The sequence below is a fragment of the Lepisma saccharinum genome, chromosome 3, assembly GCF_977018435.1.
Source record: "Lepisma saccharinum chromosome 3, izLepSacc3.1, whole genome shotgun sequence".
NCBI classification, from domain to species: Eukaryota; Metazoa; Arthropoda; class Insecta; order Zygentoma; family Lepismatidae; genus Lepisma; species Lepisma saccharinum.
The window spans coordinates 122,051,197-122,069,991 of NC_139231.1; the positions used below are offsets into that span (position 1 = coordinate 122,051,197).

General features: G+C 41.1%; 1 protein-coding gene across 3 annotated transcripts in view; it reads left to right on the forward strand.

Annotated features, from left to right (window-relative positions):
• Positions 1-18,795, forward strand: part of Scgdelta (sarcoglycan delta) — an 810,958-nt gene that overhangs the window by 685,685 nt on the left and 106,478 nt on the right. The gene's annotated exons all lie outside the window — the stretch shown is intronic.

Consider the following 18,795-nt stretch of genomic DNA (forward strand, 5'->3'; position numbering starts at 1 on the left):
ATTTTTATATGAAAATTAATGTTTCATATATGGAATTATATGAATACTTTCCTATACCGTATGAACCTTCTAATCCTTTACAAACTCTACCGTGAAAATATCGATCTAAAAGCTTATGATAGATTACATAGTAGTAGGATTTCGACAAGTTGTAATTTAGTCTTCCTTCGATTTGGAAACGTAAGATATCATTACATTGAAAGCACAGTGGTTATGTTTTATGTTAAATATTATAGCATATCGCTGTTGTTGCTTCGTGGAAATCGGTAATGCCCGATAATTGGGTGAATGATGATTGTATAACGTCTTGAAATTATTTTTGATCGATCTTTCTGTCTCCCTACTTCTCTCCTTGCTACCATCTTTGTCCTATTGCTTCCTTCTATCTTTCTCCCTTGGCTTTCTTACCCATGTCATTTCTTATTTTCTTCTCTCCTTTTCCCTTCTTCAATTAATATTTTCTTCTAACAGTCCGCCCTCTCTGTCTCTATATGCTTTTCTTTTCCTCTTTCTTCCTCTTTGTTCTTTCTTTCTTCTCTGTTTTCCCCTTTCTCTATCACCTTCTCTTCTTCTGTTCTATCTGTTTATCAGCCGCTTTCTTTCTTCCCCTATCTTTCTCTGTGTATGTTTTACCTTCTTATATTTTCTTCTTTCGTCTCTCTTCCTTTTAGCTCTATTTCTTCTCTGCTTCTGCTTATCTTTCTCCCAGTATTATCTATCTCTCTTCCTTTCTCCCTTTCTGCTTATGAATAATCTCTCCTTGTGCCTGTTCGCAATTTCACATCAGCAATGCACCATGGTAATTGAGAATTGGTGCGTGTCTTTTTCTTTGCTGTGTGTGCGTGGGTTGCATATTTTTCTTTCGAAATGTTCAGGTGGTGAATTCAATTCGATAAGGTGCTACGTTTAACAACTGGGAAGATAGGGATTTTATTGGCCGTATCTTCCAAGAATATGAACAACACCCCCACCCCTTCCCTCAACTAGTACGAAAATTAACAGCTTTAGAAACAATTGCACAACAAAACGAGCTTCCAAGAGCGAACCAATAACGGAAGACTGGGCGGAGAGAGAGAGAGAGAGGAATTGCCTATCTGCCTCCCTCTCTCCGCGACTTCTTTTTAACCTCAATTTCTCCTCCATTTGAGTCGGGCGGAAACTACTTTCATTTCCGTCAACACTGAGCCAATTAAGGGGCACAATAGCGCCACATATGCGGGGGTGAGGTCTGCGTCTGTCTTCATCCTTCAAGGCATGACCGGCCCAATCGATCATCCGTGAAATTCGCTGCGGGGACAGCGTTAGACAGACGTACAGGCGGCCGGAGACAAAATTAAAACCAGGGAAGATTCATTTTTTTCCCCCAAAGGGCACGAGAGAGGGGAGGAGGGAGAAGAAAAAGAGATAGATACAGGGGAAGTGAGACATGAACGGGCATAAAGAGGAAAGGAGAAGTGTAGATGGGCAGAACAGGCAGAAGAGAGTAGAGAAGGACAAATGGGATAGAGACAGAGAAAGAGACATAAGGGTAGGAGAGGAAGAGAGATTACAGGAAGATAGACAAGATACATCGTAGAAGCAGAGAAAGAAAGGTAGGGAAAACAAACATAAAGAAGGAAAACGTTGAAAAGATAATATGAAAGAAATGAAAAATATTAGATGAAGCAGGGGAAAACAGAGAAAATAACTTTTACTTCAGACTAATTGAGTCTATATCGAAATTTTAACATGAGATTCGAACCACTATATGCACTGATCGAGAATCGAACCTGAGACTTTTGATTGCAAGGCTGTTGCCTTCCTCTATCAGAGTGTCCTCAGAGAGAAAGAGTGAGATCTAGATCAAAGGAAGAAGTAACACACACACACACACACACACACACACACACACACACAGAGAGAGAGAGAGAGAGAGAGAGAGAGAGAGAGAGATAGAATGAAAAAAAAGATTGATTGATTGATTTATTTTACTCCTCTTTTCTGCCACTTTTTCGCTAATAACGAAGATAAGAATAAATGATCATGAGATGGAGAATGACAAGCATATAGGGACAACACACACGGGTCTTTCAGAGAGTTATCCTGACTACAGTTCCAGGCGCCGGAGCCTCGTTAGTCTGCAAAATGCAGTCCAGGGTGTACTACGTGCAAGTGAGGTTGACATTTGAGTGTCTTCAGAACTGTCACCCCTTACAACCCGGATAGGTGCACGGACAATGAAGTTAGTAATAAGGTGTTACACTTGTAGGTTTAATTGGATCATCTGCAAATATGATCTATAAAGAAACAAGCTACCGGAGTACTAAGTGAGGTGACTGTACACCCATGCCCATTTTGTATTTTCATTTAAGCTGTCTTTCCAATCACTTAGGGCAATGGCGAAGATTAGGACTGATTAAGTTCAATGCAATTGATGAAGGGACACTCATGCCCAGACCGAGAATGAACAGGAAACTTTCGTTTGCGAGGTTGTGATTCAAGATTAAGATTCAAGATTATATATATAAATATATAAAAAGATACACACAGAGAAAAAATGGTGATTGAGTCTGCCTCATTCACTTGCCTTCCGGCAGACCTCTCTTTCTCTCAACGCATCGTTTTTTTTTCGAGGGAGGGAAAAGTACATTTCATTTTCATTTCCTACCTTTAACGATCCAGTGCGTGTGACAAGCTCACCCCGATGGAGCAATCCGACCCCATTTCCCTCGCATAAACCCATCAATCAATGAGTCCCTGAAACTCGTTACGGCACCTACGAACTCTCGACTTTTTTATAAGGGTTTGACAAGTGTTGTCCTCGCAATGCGTTCTCCTTTCCCCTGTTTATTGACCTTTTGCGCATAAGAAGCATTGTCGGAAGCTTTTGCAATGGGTCTCAAACTTCAGCATATTGTTTCGGGCTAGTCGATGCATCTATCAACCGAAGTACTGTAACAGGGTGTCTACCAAAATAACAAATACAAAATTCTTGACTTCCCCTCCCTTTTTCTTAACATTTATTTAATCACCCCCTTCTTAAGTACACTTGGTAATTTAGAAATTAGATATTTTTATTCAATGAGAAACCCGTACCACAAGAACGGTTAAGATGAAAACTGAAGCTCTACTTTAGGAAGATCTTTAGACTTGCTATTAATGCATGTAAAAATTAATGCTTCAGAGTTCGTTCCGGATGGGGGAATGGCCACATTACTTTATTCAAAAAAATATATAAAACTTCACGCATACAAGATTGTAAGTCCTAAGAAACAAAGTGAACAAATCTTTACCACAACTCAATACAATTTTAGATTTCCAAACATTCAATTTGCGTTGCGGTAGCACTGGCAGAGACGATTCCACGCAGGTAAAACAGCGATAGCGAAAAATCAGACTAGGGCAGGCCGGCTCGGTAAATCAGTGGTTAGAGCAATGGCACGGTATGCCAGAGATTCGGGTTCGAGTCCTGGTCGTGCCTGCATTTTTCGCTGAAAATTTCTACGTAGTACATCTCCTGTGTGTGCCTAATCTACAATTCAATTTTATCAAATCCCAGTACAGGTATATAACAATGTAAATTCACTATATTTAGAGAAATATTAAAAATTCTTGCCCACAAGCATAATTTATTTACTTTTTCTTGACTTTCTTAACTGGTAGATTGATTGGTTGATTGAATTGGTGTTTTAAGTTCACTTTATGCACAGTAACGCTAATCGGGACTGGACCTACAGTGGGATCCGAACCACTATGTGCCTCCACCGGGTATCGAACCCGGGACCCCTTGATTACAAGGCGACGACGCTACTACTGCGCCATCGGGGAGGCCATCTGCGCAAGTAGTGATTCGAGATGTATCCATCAATCAACTCTCGAGAAGAGAAGTAAGTGCACGTATCAGCCGTTTGCAACAGTGCGCATTTCTATGCTCCGCAAACTTGCTCTCTCCCCTTCTCTTCCCTTATGCGCGGCCTTGCTCCAGAGATTCCACAACAGAGTAGAGCGTCGTGTCGACGTCCCTTGTTGTTGGACTTCGCCATGTTATGAAACCTTTATTTTTAGGATGCTTGAAGAACACAGCCGGTCGTTGAACCCCCGTTGCTTTAGACTCACCTTACCAAGTTGACGGCTTACGTGCGCGCAAGAAACATGGCTTGGCAAGGTAGCCGCTACCTGTCTCATGTGGGGATACAGTTAATAAATACCCGCTGAACAAGTATTCGAAAACAGCTTGTGTGAGGCTGCGAACACAGGAGAAACTTCATCTCGCTCAGATTCCAGCGCTTTAAAATAGAAAATGCCAAGCAGCCGCTTTTGACTTTCTTTGTGCAAATCGTAAATTTTAATCTCGTCGGTGAAACGCACATGTAATCAACGTTGCCGTATTCACGTACGTTAATTAACTTTGGTTGTGGCCCAAAGATTCAGCTGCAAGAAGTTGAAAGCCATTCAGAAAGAATCCTTTACGTGCATATGCCAATTAGTCAATAAGGGTAAAGAAACGTGCTTTTTATTTTACGTCGTTACACCAAGAAAAATCCAGTTTGTAAATTAGTTAGTGCGTTTCAAGTGTCTTGCTTTGAGTTTTCGAATTGATTCGTTTTATAACCGGAAGTCTCTTTCTGAATCAATCATACTCGTGCTAGTAAGGAGTGTAAAATGATACGTATACTAACTATACACTTGTAGGCCTATTTCACAACTTTCCTGAAGGTACATGTTAATACTTACCCATGCGGTACGAGAAACTTACTTACCTGAGGAGGAGGTGGGGCGGCTCACACGCCCATACTTTTTTTTTCACTAAAATTCAAGACACGATTTTATTATTCAATCACTGCTCCCTTTCTTGATTATATGTGTGCAGTTATTTATTAATTTTAATAATTACAAAAATTTCAACCATTAATAAAAATAATAATGAATTGTTGCGTAAGTGTGACACACATATTTTTACCATTCACTGAAACTCACATAAACCATAATAGATTTTCATTACTGCTTTTTTATTTATATCGGCACAGTTATTTATTAATTATAATAATTAAAAAAATTATCATCATTAGCAACCAATTTTACTGTTACTGGCATTAGTGTCTCGAATAACATGCATTCAAAGGGAGCTTCTGATAGGTCCGTCCACCAAGTGTATTTTGCCTCTTCACTTACATTACATTTGTTCTTATGAACAAATTAAATACAGTGGGAAGAAAGGAACAATATAATTAATTTTCAATTTTTTATAAAAAAAATCCAGTTGAAATATGGAAATACTAGAGGCGGTGGGCCTGATAGCAACCGCCCCCTCCCCTCCTCCTGGCAAGTTAGGGTTAAAGATAAGGTAAAGTTCTCCCTGCTCGTTCTACCTTGTGATGAAGTCACAAAACGGAATGTTGAGGTAAGGCCCCCACACATTCACAATAAAGCTGAAATAGGGACGTTCATGTGAATTTAATCTTTGTAAAAAGTGGGCTGAAAGTTCACAATGGTTACGGTTGTGCTTGGTTTGAGTACACTTAACGCGCAAAATTCACAGCGCGCTTCGACGACAGTGGTCCCTGGTTTGAATCCCGACCTCGGCATGGGCATTCGTTGTGACTGTCCCTACAATTTCATAGCATCATCACTCATCCTCGATATTGGGCCTTCCCTATGGCGTAGTGGTTCTGCAGTCGCCTTGTAATCAAAGGTTCCCGGGTTTGACACCCCGAGTAGTTCGGATCCAATTTTAAACTGTAGGTCCAGTCCCTATTAGCTTTTTTGTGCATAAAATGGACACAACAAACTCAAAAACTCATCTTCAAAACCGGAAGAAAAGCGAAGTAAATAAACCAAATCAATCAATTAATTAATGAGCAAAATGTTTGTTCCTGTTCCTGAAATTAGGTTAGAAGGCTCGAAAGAGATCCTATGATGATTTACAATGCAGTGCCACTGCTGGACTATGCGAACAATATTTTGATATGTGTAAACAAATTTAAGGGAGGAAAAACAATTTATCTCGCAGTGTTATGTGAACGGAAACAAATCGAAATAAAGTTACATGAAAATACAAGAGGATATAAAATATATGAAGAGAAAGGAGGAAGAGAAAAACATAGGGAAACAACCCTCAACAAAAACTACCCCAGTTTGCCTTCCAACTGGCTACGTTCACGGAGAAAGAAATGATTTCTCGAAGTCATCCGAACCTAACGATTGCATCGGGATATCAAGGAGAGATTATTCTTTCTCTCTTTACTATTTTTTTCCAGAAGTTCCTCTTACCCCCCCCCCCGCGCCCCCGGCTCTTCATCTCCTTTACGTCTTGCATATTTTTGTCATTCTTCCACTGGCATCATCTTCAACCATCTCCCCCAGCCTGTACTAGTCCTCCAGGAGATCTTCAAATTTAACCCCCCCCTCTTTCACCCTCCTCCCCCTTTCCGCCTTGCTTCTTTCGGATCGCTGGGTCCCATGGTCGAGGGCCTCTTCGATCGGGTCCAACATAAGCTTTGTGAATTGGTCGGGGAAAAAAAATAGAAAGATATCTTTTCTCAACGAGAGGGGGAGACACTGTCAAAGTTATCGACTGACATCAATATTCAAATCTGATATCGTTCACTGAGCTTTATGGGGGATACCAGGCTTTTATATAATATATAATATAATAATAAAAAAGAAGGGCTTCATTTTTGCGGCTCTGCATCATGACAAGGGAAAAAGTTTTTAACAAACGATCGTACGGATTATAAAGTTCAGCAGAACCGGTTTCTTGACCAATGAAAATGCAGAATTGTTTCCAGTGTACTGTCCATGACGAAAGAACAGAGCTGGTATGACGTTGCCTCATTTGTTGCTTCACCCTTGGTGAGATGATTTCACACCGAAGCGACACGGGAGTTTCGCACCGAATCTGCAAACGACACTTGTTTCTCTGATCAGTTCGCCTGATGTCGGCATTGGGAAATGACATAATTGCACTAATCCTTATTAGTCATCGCGGTATGACGCCAGGAGTCCCGGGTTCGAATTCCGGCCTAGGCATGGGTGTTTGTGAGTGTTCATTCATCAATTTCATCATCTCATCACTCATCCTGTTCTTTGCAATTAGCTAAAAGTGGCACAAAAGCGAAGTTAAAAAGGACTAAATCAATCAATAAAACTGAATGAAACAATCAGTTTATTCGTCACCATAACAGAACGTACGAAGAGGCACTGTTATGAGCCAATCATAGGTGCAAGTTATTGAAACTCGGGAGAGGCGAAAACAAAGAAATCATATGCACTGACCTAAAACTATATACGCTAGACTTTTCACTTTCCATTCCAGCCTGGATAAATAAAAGGGAGATTTCAAACCAAAGCGACACGAAGAATTCACACCGAAGCTGTAAGTGGCAAGCGACCAGTTTAAACCAAAACATTCACCGCGCATGCGCGAACAACAGAACGAGACGACACGTTGCTATTGAGAAAACGCCAAGTCCGAGCGATACGCAAGCGACAAACGACACGTGAAGCTTGTTGTGCGTCTTCGGTTCGAAATGTTGTATAAATTACTATGTTCGCTTCAAAGCGACACGTGTCGCTTGTCGTTTCGCTGTGAAACTCCCTTAGTAAAAAAAACACCATTTGGCCAATCAACATCTGATGCCTACGCAGTTAAACCAAGACGATCGGAAAGACCCAGGCGATTACTTGAACTTAGCAACTCCTTATTGATAAGTGGCTGCAGTTATTGATAAGTGGCTGCACACAAGAAATGTTCGTTCCCATGATAACGCACCTTCGTTGATCGGTTCTTTCTACCGCCTGCAAATGAGACAAAGGTCCTTTGACAGCTCGAAACTCGAATCGTTTCGAGAATAGTCCACCAAAATTAGCCTCGATACAGTCTCACCTCGGCTCGTGATTGACCAATGACTGTCTCGGTCTCGTCTTAAGTTTCTGAACAAGCCCATCGTTCTTTAATTACATCAAACAATAATAACGCGTAATATCTAATTACACCCTGTCTCGGGAATCTGTGGAGCAAGACATGGAGTGAGCGGAGCAAAGCATTGCGCGCTTCTGCAAACGGCGGGTAGCTGTACTCACCTTCCTCTGACGCATTCATTAGTCGAGCCCTTGCGAATCACTACGGAAATATTACTATAATACCGTATAATTCAGCAATGGTAGGATTAGATGACGAGCAAACTATAAATATCCATATATTATTATTAATAATAGTAATGATAAGCCTGGCAGCTTCCACATTTAATATGATTTAGAAATAGCTATTCTTATCCTAAAATGTCCTTGTGGATGCCACATTTCACACTCCATTTCCATAACATTTATATCCATGCACATTATGGAAATAGTTTTATTTGCATAAAATATAACGCCCGTGCTCTTATTTCGCGATGATTACGCCCTCTGTCGATTCTCTCCTCGTACTTTATGCAACGTGTAGAAACTGTTTCGCCCAATGTGACCATTTAGCACTGGGATATGGGCGTTTTTACATCTCTCCTTATACAATATTCTCTGTTCTTACAGCCGCAAATTATGAGTAATGTTCACAATAAAAAATGTCTGTTTGTGTGGCAGAAAAAAAGAATCTAAAAAAGGTTGTTGCGACACATCCATTTCATAAAGGCGACATTCACAGGACGAGAAAGAAAAGCTGGTATGGGGAGATTTTTATCATCCACCGTGGGTTTTGACTGCCCGCAAAAAAAAGGAAGCGTGCGATAAATTAAAAATGGAACTGTGATTGTGCTGGTATATTTTGTGCGTTTTCTTTCCAGCTGGTTGTGGTATTACAGATCTTTTTCTTCCTTTATTTTCCTTTTTTCTTTTCTTTTCTTTCTTCTTTCTTTCGTTGTTACATTATAGATCCGCGGTATTGATGTCTACCCCTGTATTTGTGAACTTGGAAAAGCGTCAGGAAATAACAGTGCCTTTTTCGGTCGAGTCGGCCGCTGAACGGCGGCTAGCTCGGCGGGAAGTAAGATCGCATATGCCGGCATTTAGACCCACAGCGGTACGCTGACTTGCCACTGGACGCGTCAGTGCTTCATTATCCAGATAGCTGGTGTCCAGTTTCTACATGTTTGTGAAGTGCTAAGGTGTTAACAAGTGTTTTAGATTGTTTTGTTTCAGTTCACGTATTGCTGGTGCTTCTCTGCAGTTTAATAATGCCACGGTATCCGTACAATTTAAAACAACGCATTTTTTATGCACGACTCTTACGCCATTTCGAATTCTTGTAGGGAAGTTAAAATACATTTTGCATCAGAATTCCCAGAGGTTCCTGTTTCACACAGAGGCAGTGTTCGGATACTTGTGAACAAATTTAGGTAATCAAGGTAAAGGTAAGAAGCAAAGGGTAAAACGGCGTGTGCTTAATGAGGGAAAACGTTGAAGTACGATAAAAAATCCTTCCGGCGCCTTGCACAAGATACAGACATTTTCATGACGTCAGCGTGGCGACTACCAAGCTTTCAAACCTGAAACCATACATTAGAAGGATTGAAAGAAAATATCAGGAGGGAAATTGAAGCAATTTTGGAAGAGGGACTGATACGTGTTAGTAAAAATTTCCTCTAAAAATGCCGTAAATGTGTGGATGCAGGAGGACATAATTTCCAACAGCTCGTGTATCAAGGTACGTGCTCATTTTACTTGCAACTGTCAGTGTAATTGTACGAGCTTCTTTCATTACATAGACGCGATCTTACTTTCCGCCGTGCTAACCGCCTTTCCGCGGGCGATTCCACCTTTTATGAAGGTCGCTTACATCGTGGTCCGCGGGAAACTCTTTAAGAAGGGGATGAAATAAAATAGAGATTCAGATGTGGAATCAAAATAATGTGACGTCACGTATACGTGTCATAATATCAGATGTTTTCAAAGAATCAGACAGAAAGAGAGAGAAGGAAATAAAAGAAGCGAGGTAGAAATGAAAAAGAGATGCAGAGAGAAATAAAACAAACAAATGCTGCGATAGGGAAGACAGAGAGAGAGAGAGAGAAAGAAAACAAGCGAGGGGAGAGGAAGAATTAAAAGCAGCGAAGAGGAAAGAAGGACAAATAAATAAAAAACGAGGGGAAGAGAAATAAATAAAAGCTGCGAAAGCGGGGAGAGAGAGAAAGAAAGAATAGAAGCGAGGGGGAGACGAAGAAATGAAGCAGAAAAGAGGATAGATATATAAATAGAAGAAAAGAGGGGACGAGAAAGAAATAAAAGCTTGGAAAGCGGGAAGAGAGAAAGAAAGAATAGAAGCGAGGAGGAGAAAGAAAAGATAAAAGCTGCGAGGAGGAAAGAAATATAAATAAAAGAAAAGAGGGAACGAGAAAGAAAAAAGCTTGGAAAGCGGGGAGAAAGAAATAGAAGATCCAAAAGCGGGGAGAGAGAAAGAAAGAATAGAAGCGAAAGGGAGAGGTAGAAATAAGAGCAGCAAAGCGGAAAGAAATATAAATAAAGGATGGGACGAGAAAGAGAAAAAAGCTTGCAAAGCGGGGAGAGAGAAAGAAAGAATAGAAGCGAAAGGGAGAGGAAGAAATAAAAGCAGCAAACAGGAAAGAAATTAACAGAAATAAAAGGAACTAGGGGAGAGAAGGAGATTTGTAAAGAAAACCAAGGGATATATAAAATACTTCTTCAACCAGCTTTCTCTCCCGGGAATTTCTGAAGAGAGCAAACGGAAACTAGGCCTCTGCGTAAGTTCTGGCTTGAGAGGGCTCGACGAATGAACGCGTAAGAGGGGAAAGTGAATGCATGGTGGAGAAAACGCAGCCGCCCACTCGCTTTCTCCACTTCTCTACCATTACGCGCGGCCTTGCTTCAGATTCCGAGACGAAAGTGTAGGTCCGTTTGCTAGAGCGGGAAAAGAGGTGGTGTGTGGGGAGGAATGTCGAAAGTTTCGTGCGGTTTTCATTTGATAGAGTTTCTTCGCGTTACCTGTCTAAACTTTCTGAAGAACCACAAAAGAAAGAAAGAAATTAACTCCCTTCTGGTTGTTTCTTGACGGAATCAAAATGCATTTCCTTTGAGCTTCAGAGAACAAAAGCTGGAGACCCGCGCTCCTTACGAGTTGAGGATACCCCGCGCCCTTCACCCCACGAGGGCTGCGGTAAGGTGTTAATTAACTGGTAGGGAAGTAACAGTACTCAACCGCAATAAGGTTGAAACTCTGCAAAATTTTCATTAAACTAGCCGTGAAAAAAAAGGGTTGGGGATGGAGGAAGGGAGTGGAGGATCGAAAACACAAAGGAGAGAAGAATAATAGATTTTCTAATTCAGGAAGGAAACAGTTTCGAATTTCAGAAACATGACACCTGGAACCAATATACCCCCTCCTCTTCAAAGACATTCTTCTCCTGTTCTTACTTTTGTAGATATTTCGGACCTTTTTGGTGAGGGTGGATTGCTGTACCTCGAGTTTGTATTCAGTTTCATACCGTTTCGATATTTTTTTTTTTACCTTAACTTTTTCTTCGCTATCGAGTCTTTATTTAAACTTTTTTGGTATAATCTTATTATTTTTCTTAATTTTTCATTAAGTGTACTATATTGCACGAGTATCTCAACTTTTCTCCGAGAAAATTGTTGTTTCTATTGTTATACATATAAATGATTGAGACGCACAAAATCTATCTTCTTCTATATATATAAAAATGGATGTATATGTGCGTGTTTGTTTGTTCCGGCATAACTCTCGAACGCGTTGTGCGATTTGAACCAAACTTCGTACACATATGACTTACAATCTGGAAAGAAATACTGTGGGGGTAAGACACCCCTAGCACCCCTAGGGGTGGGGTAGGAGGGGTGAAATATAAAACGACCGATATTAGTGTGGAATCCATAGTTTTCGGGGTCGCTAAGATAAATAGTGACTCTCCCAATGCCGTTCAACTCCAAGACACCCCTGGCACTCGTGGGGGTGGGAAGGGGGTGACATGTAATACGACCGATATTAGTGAGGAATCCATAGTTTTCTGGGTCGCCGAGATGAATAGTGACACTCCCAATGCCGTTCAACTCCAAGTTCATTTTACACTATAGTTAGAATTAATTATTTTCCTGTCTAATAGAAGATTGGGATAAATAAATACCCGGGCAACGCCGGGCAATGAGCTAGTATGTTATAAATAAAAATGTCAGACAGTGGCGTGCTCAGAATTATCGAAAGAGCAGGGGTACGTGTACTTTCTTTAGTGGGCTTTACTTATTTTGCCATCTTTTAACTGCCTTTCACGTTCTTTTTTTTTTTAGAAATACTGGGCCTAAGGAAGGTTATGACTCCCACCAACCCCCTCACTGAGCGCGCCACTGATGTCAGAATGCAAGCAATTAAAAATACCCCCAAAATTATAACTGTATAAAATTATTGCTGCAACGGGTAAAAATCAGACCGGCCTAAAAATTTGATTCTAAATTTACCATGCTTTTATTGTTCTTATTTTAAATGTTATTTTCTTCCTTCTTAGGCTAATCGTGACGATGGAGATGAAAGTAGATGAAATTCATAAATGGACACCCACAAAGGAACAATAATGCCCAGACAAAGAACTTTCGGTGGTGAGTTCCTTTCGTGAGTCGACCACTCACCATTTTAACACCACTGCGGTTAAAAGTTGACCAAAGTCTGCCATGTAACTCCTGCGACCTCTGTCTGTGTTTTAGCACCAGTGATTTTTCAGTGCAATAGGGACTTTGTTCTTGCAGACGAGAATACTTTTTTGCAGTGTATAAGTACCGCTTAGAATGTGGTAAAATGATTAGGCTTTCATTACAGTAGACCGCAGCTTATACAGTAATACGAAGTACTAGGCACTCCTGGTTGACAACTGTCTCCAATGTCAGTATGGTCCCCCAGAAGTCATCATTTCTTATCTCGCATGACATTAGGTGTCTATTAGCGGCGAAGAGCATTTGGTGAAATATTCCCTCAAATTCTATGGGATTTGCGGGAACTAATAACTGAGATAATAAGTGATATTATCATGTCCTTTCAACAGAAGCTAGAAGCAGGTTATAACTGGGGGAATAGAGGATAAAGACTGCTACCAGAGCGTGGAGGAACGAGAAATTTTGATAACCTTCATAAAGGTTATTTTCAAGGAACTGGTAAATGAGAGTTGAACCTTGTGACCATACGATTTAACAATGAGGTGGGTAGAGAATAGGTAACCCGTCCTGCAGGTCGAAGGGGGGGGCTGCGGGTTGGGGGGCGAAATCCCGGAAATCCCCGTAATGTCCTGCGACAAAGTCGTTCCACCAGGAAGAAACGTAGGGACTTTAGGAGGCTGAAGGGAGATGTAGAAGTTTCGGCTGGAAGGGGGCGGGGGGGCTGAGGGAGTCCCAAGAAGTAGAAGTTAAGGGTGTGGGGACCTAAGACGTGAGAACTACAGAGCGACTCATCGAGATAACAACTTCAGATTTTGTGGTCCACGGCACGTCTTGTTCACGGTTTTATCCTAACTGAATTCAGGGTTGCAAACTTGTCGAGATTTCAGAAACGTGTCTTCTCAAAATGTGTTGACTGTGTGGGCAGTGAACGTTAATTACATCCTTAATATTTAATTAGATAAGTACTAAGAAAGTTGGAATAGTCATTCAAGACAATGAATGAGGGCACCACAAATGAGGGAATATTAACATCAGCAAACACTAAAAATGGGAAATACAGACTTAAAATTATAAAAATGGGGAAATGTAAACTTCTAAAGACATCATGTGAGAACTTCAAATGGCATCAAAAATGGGGAAGTGAAACTTTAAAAGTGCTAAGAAAAGGGAATTTAAAACTTCAGGAAGAATTAAAGAAATTAGATATGAAAAGTGAAAACTTCAGGAAGATTTAAAGATTGGAAGTGAAAATTTCAGGAAGAATTAGAGATGGAAAGTGAATACTTGAGGAAAAATTAAAGGTGGAAAGTGAATACTTCAGGAAAAATTGAAAACTTCAGGAAGAATTCATGATGGAAAGTGAAAACTTCAGGAAAGATTAAAGGTGGAAAGTGAAAACTTCAGGAAGAATTAGATGGAAAGTGAAAACTTCAGGAAGAATTAAAGATGGAATGTGAAAACTTCAGGAAGAATTAAAGAAATTAGGTATGAAAAGTGAAAACTTCAGACAGATTTAAAGATTGGAAGTGAAAATTTCAGGAAGAATTAGAGATGGAAAGTGAATACTTCAGGAAAAATTAAAGGTGGAAAGTGAATACTTCAGGAAAAATTGAAAACTTCAGGAAGAATTCATGATGGAAAGTGAAAACTTCAGGAAAGATTAAAGGTGGAAAGTGAAAACTTCAGGAAGAATTAAAGAAATTAGGTATGAAAAGTGAAAACTTCAGACAGATTTAAAGATGGAAATTGAAGGCTTCAGGAAGAATTAAAGGTGGAATGTGAAAATTTCAGGAAGAATTAGAGATGGGAAGTGAATACTTCAGGAAAGATTAAAGGTGGAAAGTGAATACTTCAAGAAAAATTAAAGGTGGAAATTGAAAACTTAAGGAAGAATTAGAGATTGAAAGTGAAAATTTCAGGAAGAATTAGAGATGGAAAGTGAATACTTGAGGAAAAATTAAAGGTGGAAAGTGAATACTTCAGGAAGCACTAAAGATGTAGAAGTGAAAAGTTCAGGAAGAATTAAAGATGGGAAGGGAAAACTTCAAGAAACACTGAAGATGAGTAACAGTAAATATTTAACACTTGCATACCTGTCAATGAGTGGCAACATTTCCCTGAATATTAGTGACAGTGGTTCATTATTATTAGCATGCAAACTTAATTGAACATTATCCGTCCATCTTTTTACCTATTACGCGTACTTATTCTATCACTACATTTCGAAAGAGCACCTCTTCTCTCGTCTTAAGGGGAACATTTCTTTTATGCCGATGCTGCAACGGACGTGTGGTTTTACTAAAACTCCGATGCACTAACCAACTACTCCTCCATAGATCCCCGAGAGGCCCATAACTAGGAAGGGGCCAAAGGAACTCGCACTTAGGTAAATTTTTCCATATCATATCAACGTCTAGAAGCAGACGGACACTAATTTTCCGCCTCGTCTCATTCTCGGTCTCGTCTCCACAGTCTCGAAGGGCGTGGTCTCGGTTTTGTGCCGATAGCATCCCTAAATGCTCAGGCTCCATAAAAGGGCTGGTAACCATCCACGCTGTGAACACTGTTGTGCTCTTCTGCGTGAAATTTTGTTCCCTCTCTTTTTTTCAAAGCCTTCGCAGTTGGAAACCCTGCCCAGACGACCAGTCTCCAATGAGCTACTGCGGGGACAATTGCGGTTCCTTTCTGCGGTGACACATGATTCAGCCGACCCCGAGGCTCGTGGGGAAAGTTGAGGGGACGGCGGCGCGTGGGTGTGGGCGTCGTGAGGGACGCCGAATGTGTTCCGAGGGAAGCTGTAACCGGAGATCGTGGCAGATCTCCGTAACGGCCGTCGGACGAGATCGAACATGGACCACGGTACTTTCTCCCGGATGACTTAAGCTTTCCGGGACGTCCCGGAAAGCTTTATGGTCTCTGCCATGTACCGTTCTGGAAAATGGGGGTTGCCCCGAGTTCTATTCCATTGTCGGTGTGTCCATTGTTCCTTCACGAACTCGAAACACGTTTCCGGTAAACGTTTAAGAATGCCATTCTTGTAACTGTCTCACCGTTAAGGGACCTTTCCTCGGTCGTATAGTGTAAACCGAGGTGTAAGGAGTGATATCTTCGGAAGGCGCCCATGCCAGGGGTCCCGAGATCGAATCCCGGTCTGCAAATAGGTGTTCTTTATAAGCGCCCCTTCATCAATTTCACCATGTCATCATTCATTCTCATCTTCTAGATTAGCCAAAGGTGGGAGAAAGCGAAGTAAAATATACCAATCCATGTGTAGTGCAAAGCAAAGCTTCTGATTTGGACACCTGCCACGTTTACACACACTGTCTCGGAAATATGTGGAGCAATACCGCGCATAACGGTAGAGAAGAAGAGAAAGCGAGTGGGCCGGACAAAGCAGTGTGCGCTACCGCAAACGATTGGTAACTGTAGTGCGTTCCCCTCGCCCCAAGTAATTTCTCAACCTGTCACGCGGTCATTGGTCGGGCCCTCTCGAGTCCTACTTGCACAGAGAACTTATTTTCGTTCGTTTGCTCCAGATTTTCCCTAGACAGAGCGTAATATCAGTTTACATGTCGGAGTACTGTCGTCCAGTTTATCTTCATTGTCAATCTTTGCTACAATTTTATATTTTATTTGCGTAAAAAAGTATGGTGTAATGAATCTTCGAAGAACTCGCGTTCACCTAAAGACCAGAATAATAGTTGTATAATCTGGTCGAATTGTTTAGAGTATCTTCAACATTAATATCCACATATATTACAGGATATATGGAAGATAAGTTGACATGAGTGCTTTCCGATGATGAAAAAAGTTCGTAAATGTTTTAAGTAAACTTGACTGTGTACATAGGCTAATCTGGACGGCATCTAAAGTTCGAAGTAGGTTCCGAACCACCGGCATGTCACGTCAGGATGCGAACAGTCACCAAGTTTGCGGCCATTCTGTTTGTCGTGTGCAAGGAAATATCGTGAAATAACGTGAGCATCTGTTTTAACGACCGAAATGTACCATCGTAAACAAGATACAAATCTCCCGCCCTCCCACTTGAATTCCGATTGCTTACAAGAACTGGCATCCATGATGGCTGCTCGAAGCCACAATTCAGTCGTTTGTGACGTAGGTGAAACACGCCTATAGAGTAGTTCGGTGATGATGACGATGAAAGGTAAATGCTTGAAAAGAAAAGGATTGTAAATAGTGAATCATCTTTGGTATGGAAGGTGCTTGTAGAGTAGGTCAAAACTCATGGGGTACTAGGTGAATGAGAGGTCATAGTGTGAGTTTTTATCTCCAGCTCCAGATAAACCAATGTATTCCTTTCATACTCTCCTTCACCTAAACGAACAAAAGCCAGCTTTAAGGATGTGAAAATCGCATGTGGCCTCACCATTCCGGACAACATTCGGCTAACATTAGCATTCGGTGGAATGTTGGCAAAGACCATATTGGGGACGACGCCTGCCTTGAGTCTCCATCACGCGAACACTTGCTTACTAATTGCGTCTTTTTTTTTCTATTCCCCTCTTCTAAATTCTTAAACAAAGAACAACAGCATGGCCTGCTTTTGAAGACAAGCCTTGACCTTCAGTGTCCACCACGACCCACTTTGGTCTCGATGTCCCCTCGGATCATTTATCGCCGTTCCGCGGCCGATATGGGTCACCCGCCGGCCGCCCATTACTGGTCTCCAGGCACGGTAGTTAAAGACCACATTAATGAAGCAATAACAGACGTTTCCTTATAGCTACGTGTGGACGGAACTGCGCAGTACCTCGCTATATAGGCTGCCATAAATCTTGCATGCTAATTGTAAGGTTCGTTGAATGGTCGGCCATATTGATGAAGAGGAGATGGACAAACGGTGGTACGTAACAATTCCAGCTTTTTTTTTTTTTTTTGATGGACTTCACAGTGTTCAAAATTACATGCTGGAAATGTACCCACATATTATAAGAATACCCAGTGATAATTGATTGATTTGGTGTTTTAAGTCCACTTTATGCACAGTAAGGCTGATCGGGACTGGACCTACAGTTTAAAGTGGATGCGAACCACTATTTGCCTCCATCGAACCCGGGACCCCATGATTACAAGGCGACGACGCAACCACTGCGCCATCGCGGAGGCCTACCCAGTGATAAGTTTTACGAAGTATTTCTGGCATAGAGAGCAGTTTGTGTAATGCAGGCCTGGTCAACTCGCCATATTTGTGAAAGAGCGTACCCGTATGCACGTGTGCAGAGCGAGCAGCGTTACTGTAGCATCGTAAGAGGGGTGGAAAGGTGGGAGTAAGTGAGGCAAGATGCTTCGTCGGTCGCGTTCGTGCATTGGGAAATCTCTAATCTGATATCGTTTGTAACAGGGCAGTGAGACATTGTAATCATTGCAGAAAGAACAGGAGTTGAGAAGGGGTTCCCTCACTCCTGCTCTACGGCTTACTGGTCTTCATGTGGCACGTGCAGGCGGAAAGCTCTCTGGCCTCCACACGTGGAAGCGAGTTCCTGATGCCTGCATTACAAGTTGCTTCATTAACTCCAATACAATATGATTTAAATTTTTAATTCTGTTTACCCCGATTGACCTAGTGGTTAAGGTCTTCTTATCCACATCCATTTTTTGCCTTACTGTCCCACTTGTAAATAAAACAAGGTGTATTATTTTTTGTTGTGTCCAAATATGATGCACAGAATTCTGAGATCACCCAAAACATACGCGTATTACTCATTCATGTTCTACGTACATATTAATTTACACCGAGAATCATATTCAATTTCTTTGCTAAATTTCTCTTGGCATATAGCATCCGACGTAACAAACAAACAAATCATCCGATAGAAGAGCATATCGTTGCAGAGAGCATGTAAATTTAATTTGAACTAAGGAATGAATATTCTTAAAACGATAACGTATTATAACAGTGAGAGCATGATAATCAATGAAATTAGATTGAAGCATTAAGTGAGAGAACTAAAATAAATTATTCATTACTTCCTAACAACTGATTCAGGGGGGTCGATGTCTCTCTCTCCCTCTTCACAGTTGGTGTTTCAATTGCTTTTGTAGGCAAAGACATCTAGCGGCCAATGTCTGAAGTTGCGTACAAGGATACTGAACTTCATGATTATTGGCTGGTAAGAAAATCTTACGTGATGGAACTAATGAAATTTTAATTTTGACCGAGTATAAAACACCTGTGCAGACCATCGT